Raw genomic sequence first — 16,953 nt, 5'->3', positions numbered from 1 at the left:
CGATCACAGAATCAAAATAATTAAACATTACAAGACGATCACAGAATCTAAATAATTAAAGATTACAATACGATCACAGAATCAAAATAATCAAACATTACAAGACGATCAGAGAATCAAAATAATCAAACATTACAAGAGTATCACAGAATCAAAGTAATCGAACATTACAAAACGATCACAGAATCAAAATAATTCAACATTACAAGACGATCACAGAATCAAAATAATCAAACATTACAAAACGATCACAGAATCAAAATAATTAAACATTACAAGACGATCACAGAATCAAAATAATCAAACATTACAAGACGATCACAGGATCAAAATAATTAAACATTACAAGACGATCACAGAATCAAAATAAACATTACAAAACGATCACAGAATAAAAATAATTAAACATTACAAGACGATCACAGAATCAAAATAATCAAACATTAGAAGACGATCACAGAATCAAAATAATCAAACATTAAAAGACGATCACAGAATCAAAATAATTAAACATTACAAGACGATCACAGAATCAAAATAATTAAACATTACAAGACGATCACAGAATCAAAATAATTGAACATTACAAGACGATCACAGAATCAAAATAATCAAACATTACAAAACGATCATAGAATGAAAATAATTAAACATTACAAGACGATCACGGAATCAAAATGATCAAACATTACAAAACGATCATAGAATGAAAATAATTAAACATTACAAGACGATCACGGAATCAAAATAATCAAACATTACAAGACGATCACAGAATCAAAATAATCAAACATTACAAAACGATCACAGAATCAAAATAATTAAACATTACAAGACGATCACAGAATCAAAATAATAAAACACTACAAGACGATCACAGAATCAAAATAATCAAACCTTACAAGACGATCACAGAATTAAAATAATCAAACATTACAAGACGATCACAGAATCAAAATAATCAAACATTAAAAGACGATCACAGAATCAAAATAATCAAATATTACAAGACGATAACAGAATAAAAATAATTGAACATTGCAAAACGATCACAGAATCAAAATAATTAAACATTACAAGACGATCACAGAATCAAAATAATCAAACATTACAAAACGATTACAGAATCAAAATAAATAAACATTACAAGACGATCACAGAATCAAAATAATTACACATTACAAGACGATCACAGAATCAAAATAATCAAACATTACAAAACGATCACAGAATCAAAACAATTAAACATTAAAAGACGATCACAGAATTAAAATAATTAAACATTACAAGACGATCACAGAATCAAAATAATCAAACATTACAAAACGATCACAGAATCAAAACAATTAAACATTAAAAGACGATCACAGAATTAAAATAATTAAACATTACAAGACGATCACAGAATCAAAATAATCAAACATTACAAAACGATCACAGAATCAAAACAATTAAACATTAAAAGACGATCACAGAATTAAAATAATTAAACATTACAAGACGATCACAGAATCAAAATAATTAAACATTAAAAGACGATCACAGAATCAAAATAATTAAACATTACAAAACGATCACAGAATCCAAATTATTAATTATTACTAGACGATCACAGAATCAAAATAATCAAATATTTCAAGACGATCACAGAATCAAAATAATCAAACATTACAAGACGATCACAGAATCAAAATAATTAAACATCACAAAACGATCACAGAATCAAAATAATTAAACATTACAAAACGATCACAGAATAAAAATAATCAAACATTACAAAACGATCACAGAATCAAAATTATTAAACATTACAAGACGATCACAGAATCAAAATAATTAAACATTACAAAACGATCACAGAATCAAAATAATCAAACATTACAAAACGATCACAGAATCAAAATAATCAAACGTTACAAAACGATCACAGAATCAAAATAATTAAATATTACAAGACGATCACAGAATCAAAATAATTAAACATTACAAGACGATCACAGAATCAAAATAATTAAACATTACAAGACGATCACAGAATAAAAATAATTAAAGATTACAAGACGATCACAGAATCAAAATAATCAAACATTACAAGACGATCACAGAATCAAAATAATTAAACATCACAAAACGATCACAGAATCAAAATTATTAAACATTACAAGACGATCACAGAATCAAAATAATCAAACATTACAAGACGATCACAGAATCAAAATAATCAAACATTACAAGACGATCATAGAATGAAAATAATCAAACATTACAAGAGGATCACAGAATCAAAATAATCAAACATTACAAGACGATCACAGAATCAAAATAATCAAACATTACAAGACGATCACAGAATCAAAATAATCAAACATTACAAGACGATCACAGAATCAAAATAATCAAACATTACAAGACGATCACAGAATCAAAATAATTAAACATTACAAGACGATCACAGAATCAAAATAATCAAACATTACAAAACGATCACAGAATGAAAATAATCAAACATTACAAAACGATCACAGAATCAAAATAATTAAACATTACAAGACGATCACAGAATCAAAATAATCAAACATTACAAGACGATCACAGAATCAAAATAATCAAACATTACAAGACGATCACAGAATCCAAATAATTAAACATTACAAGACGATCACAGAATCAAAATAATCAAACATTACAAAACGATCACAGAATCAAAATAATCAAACATTACAAGACGATCACAGAATCAAAATAATTAAACATTACAAGAGGATCACAGAATCAAAATAATTAAACATTACAAGACGATCACAGAATCAAAATAATCAAACATTACAAGAGGATCACAGAATCAAAATAATCAAACATTACAAGACGATCACAGAATCAAAATAATCAAACATTACAAGACGATCACAGAATCAAGATAATTAAACATTACAAGACGATCACAGAATCAAAATAATCAAACATTACAAAACGATCACAGAATCAAAATAATCAAACATTACAAGAGGATCACAGAATCAAAATAATCAAAAATTACAAGACGATCACAGAATCAAAATAATTAAACATTACAAGACGATCACAGAATCAAAATAATCAAACATTACAAGAGGATCACAGAATCAAAATAATCAAACATTACAAGACGATCACAGAATCAAAATAATCAAACATTACAAGACGATCACAGAATCAAAATAATCAAACATTACAATACGATCACAGAATCAAAATAATCAAACATTACAAGACGATCACAGAATCAAAATAATCAAACATTACAAGACGATCACAGAATCAAAATAATCAAACATTACAAAACGATCACAGAATCAAAATAATTAAACATTACAAGAGGATCACAGAATCAAAATAATCACACATTACAAGACGATCACAGAATCAAAATAATCAAACATTACAAGACGATCACAGAATCAAAATAATCAAACATTACAAGACGATCACAGAATCAAAATAATCAAACATTACAAGACGATCACAGAATCAAAATAATCAAACAATACAAGACGATCACAGAATCAAAATAATCAAACATTACAAGACGATCACAGAATCAAAATAATTAAACATTACAAGACGATCACAGAATCAAAATAATCAAACATTACAAGACGATCACAGAATCAAAATAATTAAACATTACAAGACGATCACAGAATCAAAATAATCAAACATTACAAGACGATCACAGAATCAAAATAATCAAACATTACAAGACGATCACAGAATCAAAATAATCAAACATTACAAGACGATCACAGAATCAAAATAATTTAACATTACAAGACGATCACAGAATCAAAATAATTAAACATTACAAGACGATCACAGAATCAAAATAATCAAACATTACAAGACGATCACAGAATCAAAATAATCAAACATTACAAGACGATCACAGAATCAAAATAATCAAACATTAGAAGACGATCACAGAATCAAAATAATCAAAGATTACAAGACGATCACAGAATAAAAATAATCAAAGATTACAAGACGATCACAGAATCAAAATAATCAAACATTACAAGACGATCACAGAATCAAAATAATTAAACATTACAAGACGATCACAGAATCAAAATAATTAAACATTACAAGACGATCACAGAATCAAAATAATCAAACATTACAAGACGATCACAGAATCAAAATAATCAAACATTACAAGACGATCACAGAATCAAAATAATCAAACATTACAAGACGATCACAGAATCAAAATAATCAAACATTACAAAACGATCACAGAATAAAAATAATTAAACATTACAAGACGATCACAGAATCAAAATAATTAAACATTACAAGACGATCACAGAATCAAAATAATTAAACATTACAAGAGGATCACAGAATCAAAATAATCAAACATTACAAAACGATCACAGAATCAAAATAATCAAACATTACAAAACGATCACAGAATAAAAATAATTAAACATTACAAGACGATCACAGAATCAAAATAATTAAACATTACAAGACGATCACAGAATCAAAATAATTAAACATTACAAAACGATCACAGAATCAAAATAATCAAACATTACAAAACGATCACAGAATCAAAATAATTAAACATCACAAAACGATCACAGAATCAAAATAATTAAACATTACAAAACGATCACAGAATCAAAATAATCAAACATTACAAAACGATCACAGAATCAAAATAATTAAACATTACAAGACGATCACAGAATCAAAATAATTAAACATTACAAAACGATCACAGAATCAAAATAATCAAACATTACAAAACGATCACAGAATCAAAATAATCAAACGTTACAAAACGATCACAGAATCAAAATAATTAAATATTACAAGACGATCACAGAATCAAAATAATCAAACATTACAAGAGGATCACAGAATCAAAATAATCAAACATTACAAGAGGATCACAGAATCAAAATAATTAAACATTACAAAACGATCACAGAATCAAAATAATTAAACATTACAAGACGATCACAGAATCAAAATAATTAAACATTACAAGACGATCACAGAATCAAAATAATCAAACATTACAAGACGATCACAGAATCAAAATAATTAAACATTACAAGACGATCACAGAATCAAAATAATTAAACATTACAAGACGATCACAGAATCAAAATAATTAAACATTACAAGACGATCACAGAATCAAAATAATCAAACATTACAAGACGATCACAGAATCAAAATAATTAAACATTAAAAGACGATCACAGAATCTAAATAATTAAAGATTACAAGACGATCACAGAATCAAAATAATTAAACATTACAAGACGATCACAGAATACAAATAATTAAACATTACAAGACGATCACAGAATCAAAATAATTAAACATTACAAGACGATCACAGAATCAAAATAATCAAACATTACAAAACGATCACAGAATAAAAATAATCAAACATTACAAAACGATCACAGAATAAAAATAATCAAACATTACAAAACGATCACAGAATCAAAATAATTAAACATTACAAGACGATCACAGAATCAAAATAATTAAACATTACAAGACGATCACAGAATCAAAATAATTAAACATTACAAAACGATCACAGAATCAAAATAATTAAACATTACAAGACGATCACAGAATCAAAATAATCAAACATTACAAAACGATCACAGAATCAAAATAATTAAACATTACAAGACGATCACAGAATCAAAATAATTAAACATTACAAGACGATCACAGAATCAAAATAATTAAACATTACAAGACGATCACAGAATCAAAATAATTAAACATTACAAAACGATCACAGAATCAAAATAATTAAACATTACAAGACGATCACAGAATCAAAATAATCAAACATTACAAAACGATCACAGAATCAAAATAATCAAACATTACAAAACGATCACAGAATAAAAATAATCAAACATTACAAAACGATCACAGAATCAAAATAATTAAACATTACAAGACGATCACAGAATCAAAATAATCAAACATTACAAAACGATCACAGAATCAAAATAATCAAACATTACAAAACGATCACAGAATAAAAATAATCAAACATTACAAAACGATCACAGAATCAAAATAATTAAACATTACAAGACGATCACAGAATCAAAATAATCAAACATTACAAAACGATCACAGAATCAAAATAATCAAACATTACAAAACGATCACAGAATAAAAATAATCAAACATTACAAAACGATCACAGAATAAAAATAATCAAACATTACAAAACGATCACAGAATCAAAATAATTAAACATTACAAGACGATCACAGAATCAAAATAATTAAACATTACAAGACGATCACAGAATACAAATAATTAAACATTACAAGACGATCACAGAATCAAAATAATTAAACATTACAAGACGATCACAGAATCTAAATAATTAAAGATTACAATACAATCACAGAATCAAAATAATTAAACATTACAAGACGATCAGAGAATCAAAATAATTAAACATTACAAGAGGATCAAAGAATCAAAATAATCAAACATTACAAAACGATCACAGAATCAAAATAATTCAACATTACGAGACGATCACAGAATCAAAATAATCAAACATTACGAGACGATCACAGGATCAAAATAATTAAACATTACAAGACGATCACAGAATCAAAATAAACATTACAAAACGATCACAGAATCAAAATAATTAAGCATTACAAGACGATCACAGAATCAAAATAATCAAACATTAGAAGACGATCACAGAATCCAAATAATCAAACATTAAAAGACGATCACAGAATCAAAATAATAAAATATTACAAGACGATCACAGAATCAAAATAATTAAACATTACAAAACGATCACAGAATCAAAATAATTAAACATTACAAGACGATCACAGAATCAAAATAATCAAACATTACAAAACGATCACAGAATCAAAATAATTAAACATTACAAAACGATCACAGAATCAAAATAATTAAACATTACAAGACGATCACAGAATCAAAATAATTAAACATTACAAAGCCGATCACAGAATCAAAATGATCAAACATTACAAAACGATCACAGAACCAAATAATTAAACATTACAAAACGATCACAGAATCAAAATAATCAAACATTACAAAACGATCACAGAATCAAAATAATTAAACATTACAAAACGATCACAGAATCAAAATAATCAAACATTACAAGACGATCACAGAATCAAAATAATTAAACATTACAAGACGATCACAGAATCAAAATAATTAAACATTACAAGACGATCACGGAATCAAAATAATTGACCATTACAAGACGATCACAGAATCAAAATAATCAAACATTACAAGACGATCACAGAATCAAAATAATTAAACATTACAAGACGATCACAGAATCAAAATAATTGAACATTACAAGACGATCACAGAATCAAAGTAATCAAACATTAAAAGACGATCACAGAATCAAAATGATCAAACATTACAAAACGATCATAGAATTAAAATAATTAAACATTACAAGAGGATCACGGAATCAAAATAATCAAACATTACAAGACGATCACAGAATCAAAATAATCAAACATGACAAGACGATCACAGAATCAAAATAATCAAACATTACAAAACGATCACAGAATCAACATAATTAAACATTACAAGACGATCACAGAATCAAAATAATTAAACATTACAAGACGATCACAGAATCAAAATAATCAAACCTTACAAGACGATCACAGAATCAAAATAATCAAACATTACAAGACGATCACAGAATCAAAATAATCAAACATTAAAAGACGATCACAGAATCAAAATAATCAAATATTACAAGACGATCACAGAATAAAAATAATTAAACATTGCAAAACGATCACAGAATCAAAATAATTAAACATTACAAGACGATCACAGAATCAAAATAATCAAACATTACAATACGATTACAGAATCAAAATAATTAAACATTACAAGACGATCACAGAATCAAAATAATTAAACATTACAAGACGATCACAGAATCAAAATAATCAAACATTACAAAACGATCACAGAATCAAAATAATTAAACATTAAAAGACGATCACAGAATTAAAATAATTAAACATTACAAAACGATCACAGAATTAAAATAATTAAACATTACAAGACGATCACAGAATCAAAATAATTAAACATTAAAAGACGATCACAGAATCAAAATAATTAAACATTACAAGACGATCACAGAATTAAAATAATTAAACATTAAAAGACGATCACAGAATCCAAATTATTAATTATTACTAGACGATCACAGAATCAAAATAATCAAACATTTCAAGACGATCACAGAATCAAAATAATCAAACATTACAAGACGATCACAGAATCAAAATAATTAAACATCACAAAACGATCACAGAATCAAAATAATTAAACATTACAAAACGATCACAGAATGAAAATAATCAAACATTACAAAACGATCACAGAATCAAAATAATTAAACATTACAAGACGATCACAGAATCAAAATAATTAAACATTACAAAACGATCACAGAATCAAAATAATCAAACATTACAAAACGATCACAGAATCAAAATAATCAAACGTTACAAAACGATCACAGAATCAAAATAATTAAATATTACAAGACGATCACAGAATCAAAATAATTAAACATTACAAGACGATCACAGAATCAAAATAATTAAACATTACAAGACGATCACAGAATCAAAATAATTAAACATTACAAGACGATCACAGAATCAAAATAATTAAAGATTACAAGACGATCACAGAATCAAAATAATTAAACATTACAAGACGATCACAGAATCAAAATAATCAAACATTACAAGACGATCACAGAATCAAAATAATTAAACATTACAAGACGATCACAGAATCAAAATAATCAAACATTACAAGACGATCACAGAATCAAAATAATTAAACATTACAAGACGATCACAGAATCAAAATAATTGAACATTACAAGACGATCACAGAATCAAAATAATTAAACATTACAAGACGATCACAGAATCAAAATAATTAAACATTACAAGACGATCACAGAATCAAAATAATTAAACATTACAAGACGATCACAGAATCTAAATAATTAAACATTACAAGACGATCACAGAATCAAAATAATTGAACATTACAAGACGATCACAGAATAAAAATAATCAAACATTACAAAACGATCACAGAATCAAAATAATCAAACATTACAAAACGATCACAAAATCAAAATAATTAAACATTACAAGACGATCACAGAATCAAAATTATTAAACATTACAAGACGATCACAGAATCAAAATAATTAAACATTACAAGACGATCACAGAATCAAAATAATTAAACATTACAAGACGATCACAGAATCAAAATAATTAAACATTACAAGACAGTCACATAATCAAAATAATCAAACATTACAAGACGATCACATAATCAAAATAATTAAACATTACAAGACGATCACAGAATAAAAATAATTAAACATTACAAGACGATCACAGAATCAAAATAATTAAACATTACAAGACGATCACAGAATCTTAATAATTAAAGATTACAATACGATCACAGAATCAAAATAATCAAACATTACAAGACGATCAGAGAATCAAAATAATCAAACATTACAAGAGTATCACAGAATCAAAGTAATCGAACATTACAAAACGATCACAGAATCAAAATAATTCAACATTACAAGACGATCACAGAATCAAAATAATCAAACATTACAAGACGATCACAGGATCAAAATAATTAAACATTACAAGACGATCACAGAATCAAAATAAACATTACAAAACGATCACAGAATAAAAATAATTAAACATTACAAGACGATCACAGAATCAAAATAATCAAACATTAGAAGACGATCACAGAATCAAAATAATCAAACATTAAAAGACGATCACAGAATCAAAATAATTAAACATTACAAGACGATCACAGAATCAAAATAATTAAACATTACAAGACGATCACAGAATCAAAATAATCAAACCTTACAAGACGATCACAGAATCAAAATAATCAAACATTACAAGACGATCACAGAATCAAAATAATCAAACATTAAAAGACGATCACAGAATCAAAATAATCAAATATTACAAGACGATCACAGAATAAAAATAATTAAACATTGCAAAACGATCACAGAATCAAAATAATTAAACATTACAAGACGATCACAGAATCAAAATAATCAAACATTACAAAACGATTACAGAATCAAAATAATTAAACATTACAAGACGATCACAGAATCAAAATAATCAAACATTAAAAGACGATCACAGAATCAAAATAATCAAATATTACAAGACGATCACAGAATAAAAATAATTAAACATTGCAAAACGATCACAGAATCAAAATAATTAAACATTACAAGACGATCACAGAATCAAAATAATCAAACATTACAATACGATTACAGAATCAAAATAATTAAACATTACAAGACGATCACAGAATCAAAATAATTAAACATTACAAGACGATCACAGAATCAAAATAATCAAACATTACAAAACGATCACAGAATCAAAATAATTAAACATTAAAAGACGATCACAGAATTAAAATAATTAAACATTACAAAACGATCACAGAATTAAAATAATTAAACATTACAAGACGATCACAGAATCAAAATAATTAAACATTAAAAGACGATCACAGAATCAAAATAATTAAACATTACAAGACGATCACAGAATTAAAATAATTAAACATTAAAAGACGATCACAGAATCCAAATTATTAATTATTACTAGACGATCACAGAATCAAAATAATCAAACATTTCAAGACGATCACAGAATCAAAATAATCAAACATTACAAGACGATCACAGAATCAAAATAATTAAACATCACAAAACGATCACAGAATCAAAATAATTAAACATTACAAAACGATCACAGAATGAAAATAATCAAACATTACAAAACGATCACAGAATCAAAATAATTAAACATTACAAGACGATCACAGAATCAAAATAATTAAACATTACAAAACGATCACAGAATCAAAATAATCAAACATTACAAAACGATCACAGAATCAAAATAATCAAACGTTACAAAACGATCACAGAATCAAAATAATTAAATATTACAAGACGATCACAGAATCAAAATAATTAAACATTACAAGACGATCACAGAATCAAAATAATTAAACATTACAAGACGATCACAGAATCAAAATAATTAAACATTACAAGACGATCACAGAATCAAAATAATTAAAGATTACAAGACGATCACAGAATCAAAATAATTAAACATTACAAGACGATCACAGAATCAAAATAATCAAACATTACAAGACGATCACAGAATCAAAATAATTAAACATTACAAGACGATCACAGAATCAAAATAATCAAACATTACAAGACGATCACAGAATCAAAATAATTAAACATTACAAGACGATCACAGAATCAAAATAATTGAACATTACAAGACGATCACAGAATCAAAATAATTAAACATTACAAGACGATCACAGAATCAAAATAATTAAACATTACAAGACGATCACAGAATCAAAATAATTAAACATTACAAGACGATCACAGAATCTAAATAATTAAACATTACAAGACGATCACAGAATCAAAATAATTGAACATTACAAGACGATCACAGAATCAAAATAATCAAACATTACAAAACGATCACAGAATCAAAATAATCAAACATTACAAAACGATCACAAAATCAAAATAATTAAACATTACAAGACGATCACAGAATCAAAATTATTAAACATTACAAGACGATCACAGAATCAAAATAATTAAACATTACAAGAGTATCACAGAATCAAAGTAATCGAACATTACAAAACGATCACAGAATCAAAATAATTCAACATTACAAGACGATCACAGAATCAAAATAATCAAACATTACAAGACGATCACAGGATCAAAATAATTAAACATTACAAGACGATCACAGAATCAAAATAAACATTACAAAACGATCACAGAATAAAAATAATTAAACATTACAAGACGATCACAGAATCAAAATAATCAAACATTAGAAGACGATCACAGAATCAAAATAATCAAACATTAAAAGACGATCACAGAATCAAAATAATTAAACATTACAAGACGATCACAGAATCAAAATAATTAAACATTACAAGACGATCACAGAATCAAAATAATCAAACCTTACAAGACGATCACAGAATCAAAATAATCAAACATTACAAGACGATCACAGAATCAAAATAATCAAACATTAAAAGACGATCACAGAATCAAAATAATCAAATATTACAAGACGATCACAGAATAAAAATAATTAAACATTGCAAAACGATCACAGAATCAAAATAATTAAACATTACAAGACGATCACAGAATCAAAATAATCAAACATTACAAAACGATTACAGAATCAAAATAATTAAACATTACAAGACGATCACAGAATCAAAATAATTAAACATTACAAGACGATCACAGAATCAAAATAATCAAACATTACAAAACGATCACAGAATCAAAATAATTAAACATTAAAAGACGATCACAGAATTAAAATAATTAAACATTACAAAACGATCACAGAATTAAAATAATTAAACATTACAAGACGATCACAGAATCAAAATAATTAAACATTAAAAGACGATCACAGAATCAAAATAATTAAACATTACAAGACGATCACAGAATTAAAATAATTAAACATTAAAAGACGATCACAGAATCCAAATTATTAATTATTACTAGACGATCACAGAATCAAAATAATCAAACATTTCAAGACGAACACAGAATCAAAATAATCAAACATTACAAGACGATCACAGAATCAAAATAATTAAACATCACAAAACGATCACAGAATCAAAATAATTAAACATTACAAAACGATCACAGAATGAAAATAATCAAACATTACAAAACGATCACAGAATCAAAATAATTAAACATTACAAGACGATCACAGAATCAAAATAATTAAACATTACAAAACGATCACAGAATCAAAATAATCAAACATTACAAAACGATCACAGAATCAAAATAATCAAACGTTACAAAACGATCACAGAATCAAACTAATTAAATATTACAAGACGATCACAGAATCAAAATAATTAAACATTACAAGACGATCACAGAATCAAAATAATTAAACATTACAAGACGATCACAGAATCAAAATAATTAAACATTACAAGACGATCACAGAATCAAAATAATTAAAGATTACAAGACGATCACAGAATCAAAATAATTAAACATTACAAGACGATCACAGAATCAAAATAATCAAACATTACAAGACGATCACAGAATCAAAATAATTAAACATTACAAGACGATCACAGAATCAAAATAATCAAACATTACAAGACGATCACAGAATCAAAATAATTAAACATTACAAGACGATCACAGAATCAAAATAATCAAACATTACAAGACGATCACAGAATCAAAATAATTAAACATTACAAGACGATCACAGAATCAAAATAATCAAACATTACAAGACGATCACAGAATCAAAATAATTAAACATTACAAGACGATCACAGAATCAAAATAATTGAACATTACAAGACGATCACAGAATCAAAATAATTAAACATTACAAGACGATCACAGAATCAAAATAATTAAACATTACAAGACGATCACAGAATCAAAATAATTAAACATTACAAGACGATCACAGAATCTAAATAATTAAACATTACAAGACGATCACAGAATCAAAATAATTGAACATTACAAGACGATCACAGAATCAAAATAATCAAACATTACAAAACGATCACAGAATCAAAATAATCAAACATTACAAAACGATCACAAAATCAAAATAATTAAACATTACAAGACGATCACAGAATCAAAATTATTAAACATTACAAGACGATCACAGAATCAAAATAATTAAACATTACAAGACGATCACAGAATCAAAATAATTAAACATTACAAGACGATCACAGAATCAAAATAATTAAACATTACAAGACAGTCACATAATCAAAATAATCAAACATTACAAGACGATCACAGAATCAAAATAATCAAACATTACAAGACGATCACAGAATCAAAATAATTAAACATTACAAGACGATCACATAATCAAAATAATTAAACATTACAAGACGATCACAGAATAAAAATAATTAAACATTACAAGACGATCACAGAATCAAAATAATTAAACATTACAAGACGATCACAGAATCTAAATAATTAAAGATTACAATACGATCACAGAATCAAAATAATCAAACATTACAAGACGATCAGAGAATCAAAATAATCAAACATTACAAGAGTATCACAGAATCAAAGTAATCGAACATTACAAAACGATCACAGAATCAAAATAATTCAACATTACAAGACGATCACAGAATCAAAATAATCAAACATTACAAAACGATCACAGAATCAAAATAATTAAACATTACAAGACGATCACAGAATCAAAATAATCAAACATTACAAGACGATCACAGGATCAAAATAATTAAACATTACAAGACGATCACAGAATCAAAATAAACATTACAAAACGATCACAGAATAAAAATAATTAAACATTACAAGACGATCACAGAATCAAAATAATCAAACATTAGAAGACGATCACAGAATCAAAATAATCAAACATTAAAAGACGATCACAGAATCAAAATAATTAAACATTACAAGACGATCACAGAATCAAAATAATTAAACATTACAAGACGATCACAGAATCAAAATAATCAAACCTTACAAGACGATCACAGAATCAAAATAATCAAACATTACAAGACGATCACAGAATCAAAATAATCAAATATTAAAAGACGATCACAGAATCAAAATAATCAAATATTACAAGACGATCACAGAATAAAAATAATTAAACATTGCAAAACGATCACAGAATCAAAATAATTAAACATTACAAGACGATCACAGAATCAAAATAATCAAACATTACAAAACGATTACAGAATCAAAATAATTAAACATTACAAGACGATCACAGAATCAAAATAATCAAACATTAAAAGACGATCACAGAATCAAAATAATCAAATATTACAAGACGATCACAGAATAAAAATAATTAAACATTGCAAAACGATCACAGAATCAAAATAATTAAACATTACAAGACGATCACAGAATCAAAATAATCAAACATTACAATACGATTACAGAATCAAAATAATTAAACATTACAAGACGATCACAGAATCAAAATAATTAAACATTACAAGACGATCACAGAATCAAAATAATCAAACATTACAAAACGATCACAGAATCAAAATAATTAAACATTAAAAGACGATCACAGAATTAAAATAATTAAACATTACAAAACGATCACAGAATTAAAATAATTAAACATTACAAGACGATCACAGAATCAAAATAATTAAACATTAAAAGACGATCACAGAATCAAAATAATTAAACATTACAAGACGATCACAGAATTAAAATAATTAAACATTAAAAGACGATCACAGAATCCAAATTATTAATTATTACTAGACGATCACAGAATCAAAATAATCAAACATTTCAAGACGATCACAGAATCAAAATAATCAAACATTACAAGACGATCACAGAATCAAAATAATTAAACATCACAAAACGATCACAGAATCAAAATAATTAAACATTACAAAACGATCACAGAATGAAAATAATCAAACATTACAAAACGATCACAGAATCAAAATAATTAAACATTACAAGACGATCACAGAATCAAAATAATTAAACATTACAAAACGATCACAGAATCAAAATAATCAAACATTACAAAACGATCACAGAATCAAAATAATCAAACGTTACAAAACGATCACAGAATCAAACTAATTAAATATTACAAGACGATCACAGAATCAAAATAATTAAACATTACAAGACGATCACAGAATCAAAATAATTAAACATTACAAGACGATCACAGAATCAAAATAATTAAACATTACAAGACGATCACAGAATCAAAATAATTAAAGATTACAAGACGATCACAGAATCAAAATAATTAAACATTACAAGACGATCACAGAATCAAAATAATCAAACATTACAAGACGATCACAGAATCAAAATAATTAAACATTACAAGACGATCACAGAATCAAAATAATCAAACATTACAAGACGATCACAGAATCAAAATAATTAAACATTACAAGACGATCACAGAATCAAAATAATTGAACATTACAAGACGATCACAGAATCAAAATAATTAAACATTACAAGACGATCACAGAATCAAAATAATTAAACATTACAAGACGATCACAGAATCAAAATAATTAAACATTACAAGACGATCACAGAATCTAAATAATTAAACATTACAAGACGATCACAGAATCAAAATAATTGAACATTACAAGACGATCACAGAATCAAAATAATCAAACATTACAAAACGATCACAGAATCAAAATAATCAAACATTACAAAACGATCACAAAATCAAAATAATTAAACATTACAAGACGATCACAGAATCAAAATTATTAAACATTACAAGACGATCACAGAATCAAAATAATTAAACATTACAAGACGATCACAGAATCAAAATAATTAAACATTACAAGACAGTCACATAATCAAAATAATCAAACATTACAAGACGATCACAGAATCAAAATAATCAAACATTACAAGACGATCACAGAATCAAAATAATTAAACATTACAAGACGATCACATAATCAAAATAATTAAACATTACAAGACGATCACAGAATAAAAATAATTAAACATTACAAGACGATCACAGAATCAAAATAATTAAACATTACAAGACGATCACAGAATCTAAATAATTAAAGATTACAATACGATCACAGAATCAAAATAATCAAACATTACAA

This window comes from Euprymna scolopes, chromosome 43 (genome assembly GCF_053919585.1).
Source record: "Euprymna scolopes isolate OS-2025 chromosome 43, ASM5391958v1, whole genome shotgun sequence".
Taxonomy (NCBI): Eukaryota; Metazoa; Mollusca; class Cephalopoda; order Sepiida; family Sepiolidae; genus Euprymna; species Euprymna scolopes.
The sequence above is the reverse complement of the archived record's forward strand: the minus strand, read 5'-3'. Positions refer to the sequence as shown.